This window comes from Cornus florida, unplaced genomic scaffold (genome assembly GCF_030987335.1).
Source record: "Cornus florida cultivar Cherokee Brave unplaced genomic scaffold, ASM3098733v1 CherokeeBrave_3.0.0_Hap2_Chr04, whole genome shotgun sequence".
NCBI lineage: Eukaryota > Viridiplantae > Streptophyta > Magnoliopsida > Cornales > Cornaceae > Cornus > Cornus florida.
Window position 1 is genome coordinate 99,644,302 of NW_026775574.1, and position 22,588 is coordinate 99,666,889.

The following is a 22,588-nucleotide window of genomic DNA, read 5'->3' on the forward strand; positions in this document are numbered from 1 at the left end:
ATTTCACAAAGTAAGAAGTATGATTTTTAAATAACTAATATTTAATATTAATATATTATTAAAAAGCCACATTATATTTTTCGCCCAAGGCTCTAAATTATTTCGGGTGGCCTTTAGTGCATATCGTCTTATTTTAATAAAAATTTCGCACTCTTATAATTTTATAATTTTTTTTTGCGAGGGTGAAATGTCTCGCATTCAATACATGGTGCATAGAGCAACAATGCAAACTTACCCCCACCAATTTATTCACCAAGAAGATATCCAGACTTAATATACAACGCCATGTTTAGAACAACCATGCTATGCAGACCGAGAAAATAAGCCGCAAAGCTCCGCCACCTCAGTCATTCAATGGATGCAAATCCTTTATAACACTTTTGGCATTTTCATAATAATTATTATTTGTATTGTTGAACATTGTTTCAAAATTTTCAATAAAAAAAAGTTTTACAAAATAATAGAACCAACATTCTCCTCCATCCAAAACTACAGGTATAGTTGTATTGGTCTCACATCAGCTAGCAAAATCCGAGTCCAATTAAAAACTCTTACCAACATAAATCCATTACAAGTCTTGACACAATTTAATAGTGTTCCGCTGATTATAAGTTATCTGTACTCCAAATGCCAGCTCATTACCATAAGCGTGTCTTTATGAACCACCATTCTCGTAACCTTTTGCTTCAGCCCTCCTAAATCAAAAGAAGAAGTCAGTGAATCCTTTCAGTACCAAAAAATTCTGCCACCCTACATCATCAGAAAAGGAATGTAGAATGCCATGTACATGCAAACTAGCCATATCCAAGATACTATTAGGACAAGTAAAAGGACTCAATCAATCAAAACAAGGGCACATTACATCTTTCTTCACATCAGATTCTACTGCAGAAGCCTAACATGATGTAAATGGAAATGGTAAATACCAAAATAAATAAATAACAAGACACATCGAAACAACACTTCTATCAACAAGAAGATAAATACATAATAATAATAACAACAACAACAACAATATCAGAGTTCACAAGAGTACCATTTTACATATCAATTAGCCATCAATATGACCAAGGAAGAAAACTAGTCATTACCAAAGCCCACCACGTCAATTGGTTGACAATTGGAACCTTCTTTAAGATATCAGTAGCTTTGTCCAGTGAAAGAAAGGTTCTCTTGACCCCAGTGATCTCAACTTATCTCTCCCACAGTGCAACAAGAATGAGAGAGCCTCATCCTGTCATGTTCAAAAGATCGACCGTGTACTCTTTAGGAATTCCCTCAATATAATTTTGGCAATTTGCTTTATCATTCTTCCTGTAATGTTCCATTGAAATATCGCAATCCATCGGGATTCTTGCAACTCACTTTGCATGGAACCTATTTGACCTGATGCTTGCAAAATATAGTAAATCCCGACTCCAAGATATAGAGGCATGGCCACTAAGGGACTTGGAAAAGGAACAACAGGAATATCCATTATGCGCTCTTTTAAGAGTGAGGAAAGGTAGACGAAAAAAAGAGAGTAAGGGGATGGAATTATGCAACCCAGGAAGGGTAGAAAAGGGGTGGAATTATATAACCTGTGGGGTCACTTTGTTGAGTGAAAAGGAAATGAGAAAGGGGGGAAAGTGTATGGAGCGAACCAATCAGTGATGAACCGAGAGAATTGTATGAGGGGGGGTGGCCTTGAACAACAATAATATATAGTGGGTATCATTAGAAATTAAGTGGGGGCATTTTTAAGATTTTCACAAAAAAGTAGGGACATTTTTAAGATTTCCAAAAAAAATATAGGTAATTTTATAAATAATAAAAATTTAGTGGGGGCGGTAGCTAGATTGCAAATGAACTGAGTCAAGCCGAGCTTTACCTTGCTTGGGCTTGACTCGCCAATTTCATAACGGTGCTCAGGCTCGGCCGAGCTTGGTCAAACCAGGCCGGAGCTCGGCTCGCCAGAAATTCAGCGAGCTGGGGCTCGGCTCGATTCGAGCTCGCCTTCCAAACTAAAAAAATAAAAGAAAAGCTCATCGCTGCATGACTGCATCTTTTTCAATGATTTGAAAAAAATTGCTACATCTCTTTCCCTGATTTGAAGAAAATCGTTGCATCTGCATTTGTGGTCAATGGTGATAATGATGCCACCAAAACTAAAATAGAATTCAGAGACATCATCAGAGGACAAGGAGGCCAAGAGAGAAAATTCAGAGAGATAGTTCTGTTGTTGGAGACCGTTGACGACCAGCAAGAGTTGGAGTGACGCTGCATTGAAAATTGAAAGGGAAGTGCCACTGCGTTGAAAGATATATGTTGGGGCTGTACAAAATTAGGGTTTCCTCACAAAATGTAACAACTTGTTTAAGTAATCCAATGTGTGCGTACTGTTTACAATATATTATTATTTTTATGTAGGGTATAGAGCTTTAATAGAGCCAAAGAGGCCCACCCACGTGAATCATGATTATCTTTTATATATACATTCAGTTTCTTGTTCATGAACGTTAACGAGCCCATGTTCATGAGCTTATACGAGCCGAGCGCAACGTTGTTCGGGCTCGGCTCGTTTACTAAATGAACTCAAAGATTGGGCTCGGGTTCGACTCGTTTGCTTAACGAACAAGCCCGAACCGAGCCGAGCCCGAGCTGTTCATTTGCAGCCTTAGCGGTAGCACCCACTAAGCCCTTAATGGGTCCATGCCTGAACCCAACTGCCATACCTTCAAGGGTAAAATATACTTCCATTATGCATTATGTACAAATGCATGAAAATATTCACACAATGTAATGCGCAAGCAAATATATATATATATATATATATATTGCTAAATAAGTATCCATTGAAAAGCACATAAAAAAAGAAAAAAGAAAAAAGAAAAGGACGCGGATTGAAACAACACCACAAAAACTATAGCCTCAAGCCACCCACAAAAGACAAAAGAATCTCCATAGATTTAGAAATAGAGCCGTGTGCCCAAACAAATAAAGAACTTAGAAGAGAATATCAAACCAACCCCCAAACGGGACTCCATCCCATCAAGGAATCTCATGTTCCTCTCCTTCCAAAGCACCCACCACAAGTAATGAGGAGCTGCCCTCCACGCATCTCTAACTTGGAGACACACACGACATCCACCCAAAGAAACAATCATACCCACCGACTCATGCATGACCCACTGGATCCAAAAAAAAATGGCACAAAGCAAAACTGACATCCCTAATGAATAAAAAGATGGTCAACAAACTCCTCGGTCCACTTGCACAACCAACACCAATTGTAAATAATATATCGTCTCCTTCTTGTAGACCAAGATCCTCCCCAAAGCCACCATACAAGCAAAAAAGGCCAACAGGCTCGTGAGAGCCAACTACCTTTCCATGGAAAGACATCCCCAGAGGCTCCATCAGCTGACAATAAAACTAACGAATGAACCACAAACATCCCACTACTTGTACACACGTCCGTCCCCTCTCCAGAAATACTATTTTCCCCTGAATTCCCCTCTCTAGAAATAGTTTGACATTAAAGGACAGCCAAAAACTCGACCATCTCCTCCAACACCCAATCATGCAAAAACCTCTCAAACTGCATGACCCATGACAGTGTCATGACATCAAGAAGATAGCACTAAGCGACTGTTGAAAAAGAGATATTTGGTTTCAATAAGACCAGATTTTAGGGGATATGATAGGCGTGTAAATATAGATAGTCAATAAGAATAAGGAAATTTTGTTAGTATACAGCCTCTGTAGTCACAACCTGTAGTTTCCTTTTTTAGCTCTTTGTATTTCCTATTTAAGTAAAGCATTGTAAACCATTCTTTGTACGGCAATATACAGATTCTTTTTAATCTTGAAATCGCCTATTTGGTATCAGAGCCTCTTACCGATTCTTCTAGAAAAAAAAAACCCTAGCCGTCTTTTTTTTCTCTTCCAAACAACCCTAATCACCATGTTGGATGACGTACCTGAGTCCAAGACCAAGACCTCTGAGTCCCAAGTCCAAAACTCTGAGACACACACGGTCCAGATTACCACAATTCGGCTGAATGGTGAAAACTTCCTTCGCTGGTCCCGGTCCATGCGTATGTACATCTGAGGCAGAGGCAAAATCGGCTACCTGACGGGAGAAAATAAGGAACCGAAACCTGAAGATCCATCTTACTCGACCTGGGATGCAGAGAATTCGATGGTGATGACCTGGTTGGTGAATTCTAAGGAGGAGGACATCAATTCTAATTATATGTATTACCACACACCAAAGGAACTCTGGGACAATGTCAACCAAATGTATTCAGACTTGGGAAATCAGTCTCAAGTCTATGAACTAACGCTGAAACTCGGAGAGACCCGTCAAGGAGATAACAGTGTTACAAAATATTTCAACTCTCTAAAACGTTTGTGGCAGGACCTTGATTTGTTCAGCGATTATGAGTGGAAATAAGATTGCAACCATTACAAAAAGAAGGTGGAAGACAACCGCATCTTCAAGTTTCTCATTGGACTCAATGTCGAGTTTGATAAAGTGAGAGACAGAATAATTGGATGACAGCCCCTGCCTTTAATTGGTGAAGTCTTCTCCGAGGTTCTAAGAGAAGAAAGTCGCAGGCTAGTCATGCTTGGAAAAAAGTTATCAAATGGTGTTGTTAAGACCTCTGCCCGGATCGCATCTGAAGCGAAAACTGGCAAGAAACATGATGAAAAGCCCCACCTTTGGTGTGACCACTGCAACAAGCCTCGCCATACCTGTGAAACCTGCTGGAAAATTCATGGTAAACTAGCGAATTGGAAAAGTAAGCAGGAAGGCAGATTCAACCGAGCCCCATCAGCTCATGAAGCCGAGGCACTTCCCTTCAGCAAAAAATAGATGGATCATCTTCTAAAATTGCTGAAATTCAATTCCTTATCTGGTACTTCTAATGCTTCTCTTGCTCAAACAGGTAACAACCCGAAGGTCTTATCTTGTCGTTCAAATTCCATTGTTACCCCATGGATCATTGATTCAGGGGCTTCTGACCATATGACAAGTTTTTCTCATTTATTTCAAACTTGTTCACCTTGTTCTGGCTCTGAAAAAATCAAAATAGCCGATGGTTCTTATTCTCCTATTGCAGGCAAAGGTTTGGTCAAACTTTCAAAAATTATTGATCTTAAGTCTATCCTTCATGTCCCTAAGCTTGCTTGTAACCTTTTATCAGTTAGTAAATTGTCCAAAGACTCTAATTGTTGTGTTATCTTTTTTGAATCCTATTGTGAATTTCAGGACCAGAGCTTGGGGAAGACGATTGACAGTGCTAAGATGATAGATGGTCTACTATTTTGAAGATGATATTTCAAGTAATAAAAGGCTCAAGGTCTGAGTAGTTTTCGTTCTATCCCTGTTAAAGAACAAATAATGCTATGGCATTTTAGACTAGGGCATCCTAGTTTCCCTTATTTTAAAAATTATTTCCTACTTTGTTTAAAGGATTGGATTGTTCATCTTTTTATTGTGAGAATTGTTTTTTATCAAAAAGTCATTGTACTACGTATTATCCCAAACCTTACCAAACATCAAAACCATTTTATTTAATCCATAGTGATGTTTGGGGCCCTTCTAGGATCACAACTCTTTCTGGAAAAAAATGGTTTGTGACTTTTATTGATGATCATACACGTTTGTGTTGGGTGTATTTAATGAATGAAAAATCTGAGGTTGAAAAATTATTGAAGGATTTTTATATGATGATTGAAAATCAATTTCAAACAAAAATTGGCATTCTTCATACTGATAACGGCACTGAATACTTTAATGAAGTTTTAGGAAGTTTTTTAACAGAAAAATGAATTTTTCACCAATCCACTTGTGTTGACATGCCCCAACAAAACGGAATTGCTGAAAGAAAGAATAAATATTTACTTGAAGTTTCTCGTGCCATCATGTTTACAATGAATGTTCCTAAGTATTTGTGGGGTGAAGCCGTTTTAACAGCATCATATTTGATTAACAGGATGCCTACTCGTGTTCTTAACTATTTTTCACCCCTTGAAAGCCTTAAAAAATCTTTTCCTGAAACTCAGATTTATTCCAACCTGCCTTTGAAAGTATTTGGGTGCACTGTCTTTGTCCATTTACCTAGTAGACTTCGGTCTAAATTGGATCCTCGAGCTGAAAAATGTGTATTTGTTGGGTATGCCACGAATAAAAAAGGGACAAATGCTTCAATCCGAAAACAAAAAAAAAATATTTATCGGTATGGATGTCTTTTTTCTAGAAAATCATCCTTATTTTCAGAAAACTTTTCTTCAGGGGGAGAAAGAGAGTGAAGAAAACTTGTGGGAAATTTCTACTAATATTCCTTTACCTAAAACTATTGTCTCACACTCTATTACTCCGAACACTGATCTTTTTAAACAGGAAAATGATGTTCTAGAATCAGGAAACCCGGGGCCTCCTAGTCCTAATCTGTCGAGCCTTACTGTATCTCCAACAGGGGGAAAAATCCTACCAACGGTTCCAAAAAAACCGAATCCTGAGCTTCTGGTTTATAACAAGAAAAAGACTCATCAAAAGAGTAGAGAGCTTACTATTGTACCTGAGCAAGGCCAATCAGAGGTCCCGAGCAATGACTCCCTGCACACTCAAGGTACTCTAAATCCTAACTTGTCTGCAGTTGTCCCTACTATTTCTGATCGTACAGAGTCACCTAGCCAAGTTCCTGTAGACCTTGATATCCCTATAGCTATTAAAAAAGGAACCCGAACCTGTACCCAGCATCCCATTGCCAAATATTTGTCTTATGATAAACTTTCCCATAAATATAGTGCCTTTACTTCAAATATTTCTCACTTGGTTGTTCCAAGAAACATTCAGGAAGCACTAGATGATCCGAATTGGAAATCAGCAGTGTTAATGCTCTTAAAAGGAGTGGAACGTGGGAGATAGTTGACTTGCCCAAAGGAAAGAAAACTGTTGCGTGTAAATGGGTTCTCACTATTAAGTGTAAAGTTGATGGTAGTGTGGAAAGGTACAAGGCAAGACTTGTGGCGAAAGGTTTTACGCAAAAGTACGGCATTGATTACCAAGAGACGTTTGCTCCTGTAGCAAAAAATAAATTATATCCGAGTCTTATTGTCGTTGGCAGTCAATTCTAACTGGCCATTACATCAGTTAGACATAAAAAATGCCTCTTTAAATGGAGACTTGGAAGAAGAAGTGTTTATGAGCTTGCCACCTGGGTTCAAAGGAAAACACAGTCAGAGCAAAGTCTGTAAACTCAAAAAATCCCTGTACGGTTTAAAACAGTCTCCAAGAGCGTGGTTTGAATGCTTTGCAAAGGCTGTGAAGAGTCATGGGTATCATCAGAGTCAGGCAGACCATACCATGTTCTACAAACACGGTGAGGAAGGGAAAATTGCCGTTTTAATTGTGTATGTGGATGATGTAATTTTGACAGGTGATGACATTGAAGAGTTGACCAGACTGAAGAAGAAACTTGCTAAAGATTTTGAAGTCAAAGATCTGGGAGCATTAAAATACTTCCTTAGAATGGAATTTGCCAGGTCAAGAGAAGGAATTTTCGTGAATCAACGAAAAAATGTACTTGATTTGCTTAATGAGACAGGATTACTAGGGTGTAAAGATGCTGACACTCCAATTGAAGTCAACCTGAAGTTAGAAGCTGCCAAACCCGAGAATATGGTTGATCGTGAAAGATATCAGAGATTGGTGGGAAGACTAATTTACTTATCTCACACGCCCAGATATAGCATTTGCAGTCAGCATGGTGAGTCAGTTCATGCACTCTCCTGGACAGGAACACTTGAAGCAGTGTACAGGATTCTGAGGTACTTAAAGGGCTCACTAGGTAAAGGACTTATGTTCAAGAAACAAGGTCATTTGCAAGTGGACGTGTACACAGATGCTGATTGGGCAGGTAGTACAGTTGATAGACGATCTACCTCAGGATATTGCACCTTCGTTGGAGGAAACTTAGTCACGTGGCGAAGCAAGAAACAAAATGTAGTAGCGAGGAATAGTGCAGAAGCCAAGTTCAGAGCACTCGCCCATGGGATTTGCGAAGCTATGTGGTTAAAAAGCTTGAAGATTTGAAGGTTACTGTTTCTCCTCTAATGAGAGTCTATTGTGACAACAAGGCTGCCATTTCAATTGCTCATAATCCAGTCCTCCATGACAGAACCAAACATGTGGAAGTGAACAAACACTTTATCAAGGGAAAGCTTGACTATGGTATGATTTGCATTCCTTATGTCTCCACTACTGAACAAGCTGTAGACATCCTTACCAAAGGACTACATAAGAGACAGTTTGAAGTTTTAAGAAGCAAGCTAGCTATGGAAGACATCTACAAGCCAGCTTGAGGGGGAGTGTTGAAAAAGAGATATTTGGTTTCAATAAGACCAGATTTTAGGGGATATGATAGGCGTGTAAATATAGATAGTCAATGACTAAGAATTAGGAAATTTTGTTAGTATACAGCCTGTAGTCACAACCTGTAGTTTCCTTTTTTAGCTCCTTGTATTTCCTATTTAACTAAAGCATTGTAAACCATTCTTTGTACGGCAATATACAGATTCTTTTCAATCTTGAAATCTCCTATTGCGACCATCACCTGCCTATCAATGAAATCCCAACCAGTCTCACAAAAGACTCACAAGTGACCTCTTACCGGACTATGGGTCATCCCAAAAGCTGACAAGGCATCCATTCCTCACCCTAAAGCGTATATACTTGGAGAATTTATCCCAACACTCCTGTATGCTCTTCAACAAGCCAATTCCCACCAGGGCCCTTGATACAAAAAAGCACTATCCACCTCTATCCGCATCATATCTTTGGCAAATGACCTTCCTCCATAGTCGGTGGCTCTACCCAAAAACTCCACAGGCACTTGCCCAACAAAACTTTGTTGAACAAGTCCAATCTTCTCACTCCCAACCCACCCGCCTGAATGGGTTTGCAAATTTGCTCCCATCCCACTAGATGGTATTAGATCTATTCGCCCATGCCGCCCACAAAATATTCCCCTGAAACCTCGCGATCCCCCAAAAATGTGACTGCTGCCATATCATCATCATCACATGGCACGTGCCATCTGATAAATATCTATTTGTTTGTTTACTTATTCCTTTTTAATATAAAATTCCTCCATGGTTGTGTTCTGTTTAACCATGAATATATATATATATATTACATGAGGCCCTCAGCACGCATAACCCGTAGCGTAGGTCCTGGACCAGAGGGTGCTCTTTTCTTATGTTGGGACCATAGTTGACAAAGGCACGCCCCAGTAGGTGCCCTCAAGGCGAATTAGCCGCGCTTGGGATAGCCCGAGGCGAGGCGAATAAGACGTGCGCCTTTCTTGCCAAGGCGATGAGCGCAAGGCGCAGGCGTTTCACACCTCATTGTAGTCGAACTTAAATGTGTGTCATTCCTTCAACAAATAAGCTCACCTAATTGTGGACGAACTAAATAATATATTACCTTAAGCAATACGATTCTTTCAAAAGATCAACTAGCCTAATTGTGACCCACTAAATAATACTAATACGCGTAATTGTGGTCGAACTAAATAATATATTACCTCAATGGATATTATTCCTTCAACCAGATGCAATAAACTAAGCCTAATTGTGGTTGAAATCAACTAGCCTAATTGTGATCCACTAAATAATATTAATACGCCTAATTGTGGTCGGACTAAATAATATAATACCTTATTGAATACCATTCCTTCAGCCAATCAACTAGCCCAATTGTGATCCACTAAATAATATTAATACACCTAATTGTGGTCGGACTAGATAATATATAACCTTAATGAATATCATTCCTTCAACCAATCAACTGGCCCAATTGTGATCCACTAAATAATATTAATACGCCTAATTGTGGTAAGACTAAATAATATATTACCTTAATGAATACCATTCCTTCAACCAATCAAATAGCCTAATTGTGGTCGAACTAAATAATACAGTATATTAGACCATTCCTTGAACCAATCAACTACCATAATTGTGGTCGAACTAAATAATATATTATTTATACCATTCCTTCAACTAATCAACTACCCTAATTGTGGTTGAACTAAATAATATATTACGTTAACGAATACCATTCCTTCAACCAATCAACTAGCCCTAATTGTGCTTAAACTAAATAAAATATTATCTTGATGAATACCATCCCACTAACCAATCAACTAGCCCAATTGTGGTCGAACTAAATAATATATTACCTTAATGTATACGATTCTTTCAACACATCAACTAGCCATGTGGTTGAACTAAAAAATATATTACCTTAATGAATATCATTCATTCAACCAATCAACTAGCGTAATTGTGGTTGAACTAAATAATTTTAATACCATTACTTCAACTAATCAACTAGCCTAATTGTGGTCAAATGGTAAGTGAATATTATTCTTTCAACAGATCAACTAGCCAGATTGTGTCTAGAGAAATAATATATTATCTTAATGAATACCATTCTTATATTACCTTAATTAATATCATTCCTTCAACCAATCAACTAGCTCAATTGAGGCCGAACTAAATAATCTTAAAACCATTCCTTCAACAGATCCACTAGCCTAATTGCCTAATTGTGCTCGAACTAAATAACACGATTCCCATAACAAATAAGCTAACCCAATTGTAGTCAAACTAAATAATATATCATCTTAATAAATATCATTCCTTCAACAAATCAACTAGCCTAATTATGATTCCTTCAGCACATAAGTTAGACTAATTGTTGTAAAACTAAATAATATATTACATTAATGAATCAACTATTAGAATTTCTTTAACAAATCAATTAGCCTAATTGTGGTAGAATTATAGAATATATTAGCACAAAACTCAACAATATTGAAAGGAATTACTAATTCTCAAAACTCGGTTCAAATGCAACTTTAGTCATCTATTCGAGATACTTTTATTAATTTTTAATTCGTCCAATAGTTCAATTATTTACTTCTGCAAAACATGTTCTGCACTCCGGTAATCCTCTTTTCTTTTCTTTTTTATTGCTCTCATCCTTTGTTTGTGGATGACACTATTGTGTTTTGAGAGATATTTGAGATGTGTTTTGGTATGCTTTTAGGCAGTATGTCAGTATTTGGCTTGAAAGTCAACCTCCAGAGGTGCGAGATTGGGTCGACGGCTGGGATTGGGGTTATAGGCTTATAGCGTCTTTCGTGGATATTTTGGGAGTCCTGTCCAATTTACTTTACCTTGAGTTGCCTTTGGGGGATGCCAACAAGGGGGGAAGGCTTACCCTTTTGAAGAGTACTTTCTTCAGACTCCCAACTAACTTCATGTTTTTGTTTCACAGGCCCACTTCGGTGGTGAAGAGGATTAAGAGTCTACAACAGAATTTCTTGTTTGGGTTTGGGGGTATGGATGATGAGTTTAAGTACCCCTTGTGAATTGGGAGCTGGTATGTAGGCCTATTCAGCTTGGTGGCTTAGGTGTTGGGAGGTTGGATGTCTTCAACAAAGCGTTCGTAGGAAAGTGGCTTTGAAGACGTGTAAAGAGGCACAACTTTGGACGAATGGTAATGTTGTGCAAATATGGTGATTTTAGGTGCAAATGGTACTCCTTAGAGGAGAGGGGTCCTGTTAGCGTGGGTAGTTGGAAATTCATCCAAAAAGGCCGGGATAGATTTCCAAAGAATATTCAATTCAAGCTAAGGAGTGGGATGCGGCTTTGATTGTAGCTGGATATCTAGTGATGGGACAGACCAAGCGTTCCCGAGGCTATTCAGGATCGTAATTGATTCCCAAATAGCTATCAGCTTGATAGCGGTAGGTTGCATGGGATGTATGCTTCTATAAACCTTTTCAGGATTGGGAGGTTGATGATGGAGATTCTTTTGGCAATGGTCAATTGTGAGACTGTGAACGTCCATCGTTGAGGAGATGGACGGGTTGGATACTCGAAATTTTTTATCACAGGAGATTAAAGGAGCTATTTTTGAAGGATGGTAGTCCCCCCTAGGAAGTCTTTCCTTGGATCACCTATGCTCCGAGTGGCGGTGAACGACAGTAGTGTTGGAGAAGATTCTATGGATTGACAGCTTTTTAGTAGGAGGCAGCAAAAGTCTATGTGTTTAGAGAGTGAACAATCAAACTACATAACGAGATTAGGCAGGCAGAGTTGAAGAATTTGTTGTGAGGACCCCAGCACTAATAAGCGTTGGAAAATAAATGGAAATGCAACAAAGTTCACTATTTTAATTCATAGAGCACTATGTGATTAGAGAGTGCATAGTTAAACCAAATAAAGAGATAAATCTCTCGTCTCAAAAGATTGTGCGATGAGAACAATGGAACGAATAACAATGTAGCACCATGGAGAAGCAACACGTATCACAGCTTTGTTTCATGAAGATGCATCCAAGTTCCAACTGGGCATGGAAATCATACTTCTAGAGAATGCCACCAAGCTAATTGGCATAGTGACATGTGGAAACTTGGGGGCAGACATGAAACAAAATGGTCCAGTAAGCACATACACATATGATGGATTCAAAATATTAAAATGATGATCAAATTTCAAACTATCATACAAAAAAGACACATAAAACTTAAATTACATTCTCGTATCATCAAGGACCAAAATAGAAGGAAAAACAAAGAGAAGTGTAAGTCAAGTTCCAAAACAAAACGGACCTCTGTTTGATACTTTTATGAAGTTTAAGCAACCTGTTATGAAAACAATGTAAGGACATGAGACACATTGTACCACATATTATATTGTTCAAAATCAATGCTTAGATATGTCAATATAGAAATTAATAGTGTCCTAATAGCAGAAAGTCAAAAAAACATAAGATTAAATTTTACACGCAAATCCAAAAGCATAAACATCTCATGAGGACACCAAATGTACCATTTGTGTACTTATAGATGTACTTAAATATTGAACATCAAGGCATTAAATGAACCCACTATCAATGCAATGATGCTTAGTCTAATAAACTATAAATATGGTGAGAATTCCAACATAAATGTTTTAGTTTAATAAATTAACCCACTATCAATGCAATGATGCTCAAAAGCAATAGGATCACAAATCTAAAGTAAACTACCTAGAGTAAAAGATTTCACAACTGGTTAAGCAAAATGAAAATCCCCAATTGCATGAGCAATTTCTCAGACATTATTAATGAGGAACAGTTTTCAATCAAAACAATCATCATGCTGCTCAAACACAAACATGCATCAGCAGTGGCGGAGTCAGTATATGCCTAGTGCCCCCCCTGGCCTGGCCCCACCCTATATTATATATATAATTTTTTGTACATATATATAGACATTTGTATATATATATATATATATATTTTTTTTTATATAAGTATAGACATTTGTATATTATGCCCCCCCCCCCCCCCCTAAATTTCCAAAATTCTCTTAAATTTTGCCCTTTTTTCTCATTTACTCTTTAATTTTCTTTAATTTCCTTTTAAAAAAAAGGTCAAATTTTCCCTATTCATTCATGCTTAATTAATTTCTTTCAAAGTCCTATCATTTTTCTTTCCCTTTTTCTTATTTGTGTTTTTCCTTCTATTTCTTAAATTTCTTCAAAAAAAAAAAAAAGAAATTCACTGTGCCACCTCTGAATTTAAATCCTGGCTCCGCCCCTGTGCATCAGCATCACTAAAGAAGTCGGGGCAGGGGAGGTGGGAAGAACAAACACTTATTCAGCCTTCACGGGATCTCAATAAGGATCATAAAACAAAGTTTAACAATACTAATGTACTTAACAAGCTGTAAATCAAAAGGAAAAAATGCACAGAAAAATATAGGTGAATATTTGAAAGAGCTAAAATTAAATAACATCCACATAAACAAACTTCGAAAGCAGAAACCGTAGCGCATAGAGCAACAGAGTAAAACATACCGTTCACTAAGTTGTCTACCAATAATATATCCAGCCGCAATAATCAACCCCTTAGCAACTGTTGAGGTACAAAAGGGCAATAAAGCGTGTGAAACCATTTTTAAACTGAATTTGATAAAATATGAGGCACAACAAAGACACAAGCTTCAATGGAAACTTACCGGGACCAGAAGTCGTTGAAGCTGCAGCTCCACACATCTTGTTGGCACTCTGTAAGCAATCATTCCATAAAAATAGATTTTCAGACCAAGAAAAAAGCATCCAAATATTAAATTATTCACTATAATAATACCTAAATTGTATGACATATAACGGAATAAAATTGGGGTCTTCTCATTGAAAATCATGAATAATAAAAAATAAATAAATAAATAAATAAATATATATATATATATATATATATATATATATATAATGTAAGAAGGAAAAGGAACACACAAACACAAATCAAAAACCCTAGTCAAATTGATGCTATCAGAGACTGAGTTTCCTTAACTAAAAGCCCTAATCGACAACAGAGGTGAGAACAGGAACTGGATTTTCTTACAAGAAATCCACAAGTGCCTCTCCTTTCGCAATATTCTATTCCTAGTAGGGTTTTCTAACCGCTTAGGGGAAACCTATTTGGCACGTTTGGCTACAGGCGTAATACTCTCCTTCCTGTGGATACCAATCTAATCGTATATATTTTGTGTAATGGCATTGACTCCAAAAAAAATATTTATATTTATTTTTATATTTTTTATTAGTTTTTATCAATTGACGACCATATAAGTTTTTATCCAACTAAGCTATTAAAACAAAATTTTATTTTGTTATTTTTTTTTTTTTTTCTGGCAAACTATGGATATTTGAATATTGTCACACTAGCTTGAAGACCTGAGCTGTCATTCTTGAAAATGATTTTTAAAATTTTAATAAAATAAAAAAAGTTTAACAAAATAATAGAATTATTAGCATTATATATAAATACAGGAATGAGTCCAAGGCGGAACAGGAATTATGATTTGGAGGGACTCAACTGGTATTATGTAATTATAATTTTTTTAAAAATTATAAACAATTTTCTATATAATACTCCGTATTAATCTTAGTATGTATGTGTATATATTTTTGAAAAATATAATTCCAAGATGAGAAAAGTATGTTGCATTTGTCATGAATTAGATTCGTGATCTAACCAAAAAGTTTAAATTATTAAAAAGTGCTAACACTCAACTTTATACGTCCAACATTATTTTCATCCCATTCAACGTAAGACAAGAACCCATCATAGTATACTTGGTTTTGCCAATAAAAAAGGAAAAGTAAAATTTGTAACAAATATATATATTTATATCTATATCTATACTATATTTTATTATTATTAAAAGTGTAAAGAGATTCAGTATTTCAGTATTTATTTATTAACATAAAAAAAATATTTATTAATTGATATAAAAAGAGTTTTTTAAAAGAGTTTTTATAAAACTCTAATACAAATTACCTATTCGTCTATTTATTATAATTTTTTTAATAAAATAAAATCTAATTAGATAGAGATATATTTAAAAAAAATAAAATAATTTCTATAAAATTATACCACAAATTACCTATTTTATTTTCTATAAAACTCTAGCATATATAACCTATATATATATTGGATCAAGGTTGTGGTGTGCATATTTTTTCTCTAATATAAATAAAGTTTATATAAAACTCTAAAACAAACTACCTATTTATCTATTTACTATAAGTTTTTTAATAAAAGAAATAAGGATCAAATTACTTATTTTATTTTTTATAAAACTCCATCACTATTTATCTATTTATTATGAGTTTTTTTAATAAAAGAAAATCTAATTAGACAAGAATATATTTAAAAATAAAATAAAATAATTTCTATAAAATTCTAGTACAAATTATCTATTTTATTTTTTATGAAACTATATATATATATATATATATATATTGGATCAGGGTTGTTTTATTTTATTATATAAAATGTTAGATAATTTCATAAACGTCTCCATAATTTTAATCTTTTGCCCCTAATTTTTCCTTCTCACTCACGCCCATGCACTAGCCAAGAATTCCTTTATCTCTAGTATCCATCTTGCCAGCTCTCTCTTTGAGTAAATAAATAAACGACTTTAGTTAGCGATCACTCTCTTCATGAAAAAAGTTTAAATCCTAAGACGGTATGAAAGGTCCTAATTAATTTGATGATTGAAACGAAGAAGACAGATTAAATCTATTAGATTATTTGCTTGGGACATTGCAATTCATCTTACTAGTGTTTTTTTTTTTTTTTTTCCCTTAAAGATTAGTTTTTTTTTTTTTTTTACCTACAAAAAGCGCACACACGCATTTTACCCTTATTGAAAGGTGAACTCAGAACCTCTATTCGAATGAGGTACACGAGATACCAGTTATAAACCTCGATGACTTAATTAATTAATTAATTTTCTACCTTATCATTGTTTAAAGTCGCCCCCGCTGAAATAAATTATGAGTCCGTGCCAAGTGATACACAAGTCATACTCATGTTGATGATTTTGTACACAATTATAAAATAGATCGTATTTGAATTGACCTATTTAGCAAAATAATAATAGATTGGAGACCCCCAACACGATAACCAACCCTAATCTATCTCATTCTTAAGACCGAAGTGCTTCGACAGCATTTGAATTTGCTTGTCCATCAGCAGCAACATTTTCCAAATCCTCAACAAAGTAGTATGTCATTTCCCACCCTGCCCGAGCAAATTGAGCAATGGGATAAAAGAGTGCGTATCCTTGCATGTCGCAAACTCGAGCAATGCGATCACGACAATGCACAAGAACCAATAAATCTGTCAAATTTCAATTGTTTAAGAAGGAGAAATTATTACATGATTTCAGAACCAAATTACCGTGTGACCACTAGTTAAAGCACGGAAAATGTGTGCACGACACATGGAGGTTGGCCAGAACCAATGGTCAAGGAGCTTGTTGGATTATTCAGTCCGCAAGCACCACTGACATAGGCTGCACAATATTTTACTAGGAAAAATCGTCATCTTCCACAATTTTAGCATTCAGAAAAAACACTTTTCAATCCAAAAACTATTTGGTCTCACATCAGAGCTAGCAAACCATGAACCCAATTAAATTTCTTAAAGTCTGACACAATTTTATAGTGTTCTGCTGATTATAGGTTACCCGTACTCATAATTCCAGCTCAGTACCATAAGCCTGTCTTTACGGACCACCATTTCCATAATTTTTCCCTTCAGCCCACCTAAATCAAAAGAAGAAATGAATAAATCCTTACAATACCAAATATTCTGCAACCCTATATGATCAGAAATGGTACCAAAATAAATTAAAAAAAATACTCAATTGATAACGCTGTCAATTATAGTAAAGACACTTTTTATCAAGAAGATAAATGAAAAAATTACATATAAATAGAGTCAAAATTCCATATTTACTTAAAGACTGAGTCAAAGTTTCATATTTCTCTAAAATGAATTGCTGAGGTGGCATATGGTTTTTTACTGTTTAGAAAATTGTGGTGCCTAAAATGCCCTTCCCTAACAAAAAAGTAGTACTTTCAGTTCAAAAAAGTAGTACCTTCAGTTCAAAAAAGTAGTACCTTCGGAGAAAAAGTAGTACCTTCGCTGGTGTTTAAAAAACATGGTACCTGGACGCCAAAAAGTAGTACCTTCAGTTCAAAAAAGTAATACCTTCGAAGTAAAAGTAGCACCTTCGCGGAAGGGCATTTTAGGCACCACAATTTCTAAACAGTAAAAAACCATGTGCCAACTCAGCAATCCGTTTTAGAGAAATATGGAACTTTGACTCAGCCTCTAAGTAAATATGGAACTTTGACTCCATTTATATATAATTTTCCCAAGATAAATACATAATTGAAATAATAATAATAATAAGAGAACCATAATTCCAATAAATCACCATTTTTCAGTTACTTTGTTCACCACACAAGCCATAAAAATTCATGGTACTCTCTCTCTCTCTCTCTCTCTCTCTCTCTCACACACACACACACACACACACAATAACTATGGCAGGTGAAAACTTTGGTTTGGTAATGCTGTCTAGATATCTTAAAGAAGGTCGGGCTGGACTTACTTTCGATAATCCGACCGCTTACCCATTTACTTAAAAGTATAAACTGTTGGGTAGTACTGTTTACCCACCAATTTATACCCAATTACTTTTTCATTCGGATTCGATTTGAGACAAATGACCCTTATTATATTCTCCCTCACCTAAACTTGCAAAAGCCCTCGTTGCGTCTCAGGCCACCTTACTTACCAGCGGCAAACCCAGACGCCATCTGAGCCGAGCGCTTGGTGTGATACTGAATTAAGAATTGGGTTTGGCTCTGATATCAATTGTAATAGGTAGGCGCTTACCCATTTACACTAAAGCTCAAACCATTGGATAATGTTCATACCCGCCCATTTATACTCAATCATTTTCCCATTCGGATCCAATGTGGGACAAATGAGTCAAATGACCCTTTGTTACATTAGCCCACATTGAAATGAAGTCTTATGGGAAATTATCACTATGTTTTAATATTAAGCCATAGAACCAAGGGGCGAGTGACCTAGCGGTATTAGTCTCTTACTTCCCAAATGGAGATTCGGGGTTCAAGTCCCAAAGAGACATGTGCGTATGAGTACTAACCAGTAAATATATATATATTTAAGAGTTCAAAGTGAAAGAATGAGGTTTCAAGTGTTTCCAAGAACAATGTAAAAGTTATTTGTTAGAATAAATAAAATAAAATGAATGGAACTGGATAGGTAAAATAAGTAATTTCTATATTCTATATTGAATTGTATTTCGTTTTGCCATAATACATTGGATTATTAAATAAACAACGTAGCATAATTTTGCAGTCCCTATATAAAATTAGAACTTCTTTCTTCTAATAATTTCCATTCTACCTTGGTGTTTCTAGAAAAACAAGATATGGATGGAGGCTAGTATAATGTTTCATACAGCTACAAAAGACTAATCATAATTAAAACGGTCAATTTTATGTACGTTTACTTGAGTTATTTTTTTATTTAAAGAAAGGTCTGTTTATTTAATTTCTCTGAAGATAGTTCTCAAAGAGTGTTAAAATATAACATAAATTTTTTAAAATTACAAAAATTCATGTTAATCACTTGATTGATTTTTTTAAAATTACAAAAATTCATGTTAAAATTACAAAAAGTAAAATAAAATTTGTGCCCTTTAAGTACATTTTTGTGCCCTAATTTCAAAAGGATAGTCCTGGTATTTATTAAATTGTTTAAATTGTATTTATTTTTATTTAATTGTTTATTTATTTATTTTTTTTTTTTTCTTTAACTGGCCTTTTGTTTCTATTTGTAGTAATTGTTGACGTGATCCTGTGTTAATTGTAATTGTTTTCATTGTGGTGATTTAATGGTCTTTAATTATTTACTTGTTTTAATTGAATTGATTTAATATTAGATAATTATTTAATTGATGTAATTTAGTTGTTTTAATTGAATTAAGTTAATTAAATTTAATTGTTTTTAACGTGATTGTATGGAGGCACACATATAGTTATATTAGGGTTTTATTTACACGGATGTAGCCGACTTAGGGTTGGTTTGGTATTAGAATTAGGGTTGTGTTGAAGCCTATAAATACAGTATTATACGTTGGTTTAGGGTTACAAAACAAAACCCTATTCACTGATACTTATACCGTGAGATAGAGAGATACAGAGAGTGGAAATTAGGACATTATCGGAGAGGTTCAAGGATACACTGGACGGAGTGCTTCTGGGTTGAACCAAGAGCACCTGAGGTGTAGAACAGGAGTCTCAAACGTGGAAAGAAGTTTCAAAGACGGCAGTTTACAGTTTCAAAATCTGAAACTACAGGCAAGTCACTATTCTGCTCCTTCCCTTTAGTTCGTGTTCTGTACATGCTTAGGTAGGCTCCAGGAATTTTAACTAATGTTAAAGCACATTTTTATACATGATTATACAATAACTAAGTTCTCTGAATTACTCCGTTTGCAATTGCTTAAAGTTTTCAATTAAGTTTCTGCTGCCGTTATTTTCTAGAATCTGTTCAATGCTTACTAGGGTTTTGGATTGTGGTTTAGAATTAGTTTGGGGACTGAAACTTGATCCGAGAATAAGCAATAAAAAAAAAAATAGTTCAGGGGTTCTGAACTTCGTCGGAGGTGAAGAAGATGAACCAGACAGAGGATACGGCTCTCAACGGAAGAGAGCCGGCTCACCAAAGGGTGGAGCCGGCTCTAGCGATGGGAGAGCCGGCTCCACAAGGGTAGAGCCGGCTCCAATAAAGGGTGGAGGCGGCTCCCTCTTCTTTTTGTTGATTTTTCATACGTCTGGGTTGGTTTGAGCAGAAGGATTCTGTTTTAAATGATTTTAAACTACTATGAATGTTGTGGACATCTATTATAGACATTAAAACTGCTTGGGAAACATGTTAGTAATAATCTGTTAAAGTAAGAGAACAACATAAGATTAAACATTAAGTTTGCATGTGGAAGGTTGGTCAATGAGTTTAAGTTGCTTACTGGAATTAGTAGAAATTCCTATTTACATGGTTTATTATTAATATTGTAACTTTATTAAAGCTCCATAAATATATGAACAGATTAGAGGAGTTAAATGCTATGTTTTACTCTAACAATTTGAAAGGACTGGAATTTGACTGCTAGATCATATACTGGTTACATAAATTGATCATTCACATATTAGATTGGTTTGTATGTTAGTTCTGGAGTATAGTTAATAAGTGTAAATTATGCTATTTTGTTAACTATGTTGGACGGAGGATTGTATGCATCGGTATGGGACGGTGGCATACTAGGTATGAACTAGTTCAAACACTGTGTTCTACCTAATTTGGATTTAATGATGGATTAACCAAAAAGGTTAAGTCTATCTCATATTTGTGTCATATCAACAAAACGATTGAATGACCTATGGTGGTTTTAGGATGGATTGATTATACATATATCAAACCACGATACAGATGGTTGATATTTTGTATCAGGAGTATAAGGATTTTATATACATATTATATGATGCCATAGTATGAATTTGAATCTCAGGACCATGATTAGGGCGCGTATATTGCCTAGGATGGATAACTGGACATAGGTGTTGTTCCCTGGTAGGTCTAGGTACACATGACCATATTATTGTGCGATTTGCATGGTATCTCTACTCAGGCTGAGATAGACCTACTGGACTAGTGAGCGTCCTATAGTGTGTACTATATATATACATATGGACTTCTCTAGATATTGTTGAGTCTTCTTAGGATGTATCTGCGTATCGGATTACTGTTTGGATCGTAGTAGAATAGGACTTGCATGTGGGCCTGACCCACTCTTTTATTTTTCAGGTGTTCGTCAGTTCCAGGGTTAGAGCTTGGACGTGCAGAGCAGATACAGACACTCATTCCTCCGATTACATAGGAATCTTTGATATGTTTACCTTTAGTTTCTATTTCAGATGTTTTAGTTTCTTTTGGGATTTTTAATAAGGGGTCCACTAGATGGATTCCCGAGTTGTTACTTATAGAGTTTGGAGTTTGGATTTATCGGATTGCAATAATTATATTTATCGGATTTCAATAATTATATTTTGAGGATTTCAGTTAGTATTCTTTCAGCTTATTGTTATTATTTATTTCATCTTGTATTCTGTGTTCAATTACATATTAATTGTTTGATATTTCCCTCGGGTTTGGGCCTGGGCCTGATAAACCCGTGTCTCGGATCCGAGGGGTATCACAGTTAAGTTCAGGTATTCTAGGACCTTTATCTATCTTACTTTCCCGTTTTAGTCTAATTTTGTGTTATTGTCCTTTTGAAGTGCTTTTCCCCAAAATAAGCTAATTCAGCCAAATAAGAGCTTAAAAGAAGCTAACTCAAGCTGGATGGAATAAATGAGCAAAGTGGAAGTAGAATGAAGCAAATTGTGGAAATCAGCATGTTCGATCGATCTCAAGAATACTTCGATCAATCGAAAGTTCATCAATCTAGACATTTCAAGATGGATCCAAGCTCTTTTGTCCTTATCCAAAGATCCCACAAAGTTTGATCAATCCAACAATTCTCAGATCGATCGAAAAGATTCTATCTTATCCTGTTATACCACCCCACCTACCACTTTTGTCTCTTTCCCCAAAATATCTCAAATCTGTCCTTATCCAAAAAGGTGCCGCCATGGGAGGATCGATCCAGCCAAAGTTTGATAGATCTCAGCCAAGTTCGATCGATCTCAACATAGCCTTTCAAATGCGAATTAAATCAAATTCCAACTCATTAAAAATTGTCTCATAGTGCAATCATTGGAGGAGCCCTTGCGTACGAGCCTAGACCATTGGGTGTGACATTTGAGCTACCTATATAAGGATTATGAGCCACTTTTACACATATGCATATATGTTTTTTAAGAGTTGATAGAGACAATATTTGATTATTCTTAGAGAGGAAGAAAAGAGAAAAGGAGGCTAGAGACACATTCTTGGGAGGTCTTCCATCTAACTCAAGAAGAAGAGCATTTCTACCATGGAAGTAACCCTTGAGGGTTGGAAGACACCATCCATGAGTGGCTAGACATCCTCTTGGGGCTAGAGTTAGCCCTAAGCATGCTTTCTTTACCTTGATTTATG

At 35.9% G+C, this 22,588-nt stretch overlaps 1 long non-coding RNA gene across 4 annotated transcripts; it reads right to left on the reverse strand.

Moving 5' to 3' along the window:
- Positions 1–368: 368 nt before the first annotated feature.
- Positions 369–14,594, reverse strand: LOC132304166 (uncharacterized). Of its 4 annotated transcripts, none has more exons than XR_009481513.1 (5): positions 14,456–14,594; positions 14,070–14,118; positions 13,909–13,966; positions 12,678–12,710; positions 369–695 (listed from the first exon to the last, which is right to left on the reverse strand). It is a non-coding gene; the product is annotated as an uncharacterized LOC132304166 (long non-coding RNA). The 4 variants fall into 4 exon arrangements; XR_009481515.1 differs by having other exon boundaries at positions 14,405–14,569; XR_009481514.1 differs by having other exon boundaries at positions 14,347–14,569.
- Positions 14,595–22,588: the final 7,994 nt, after the last annotated feature.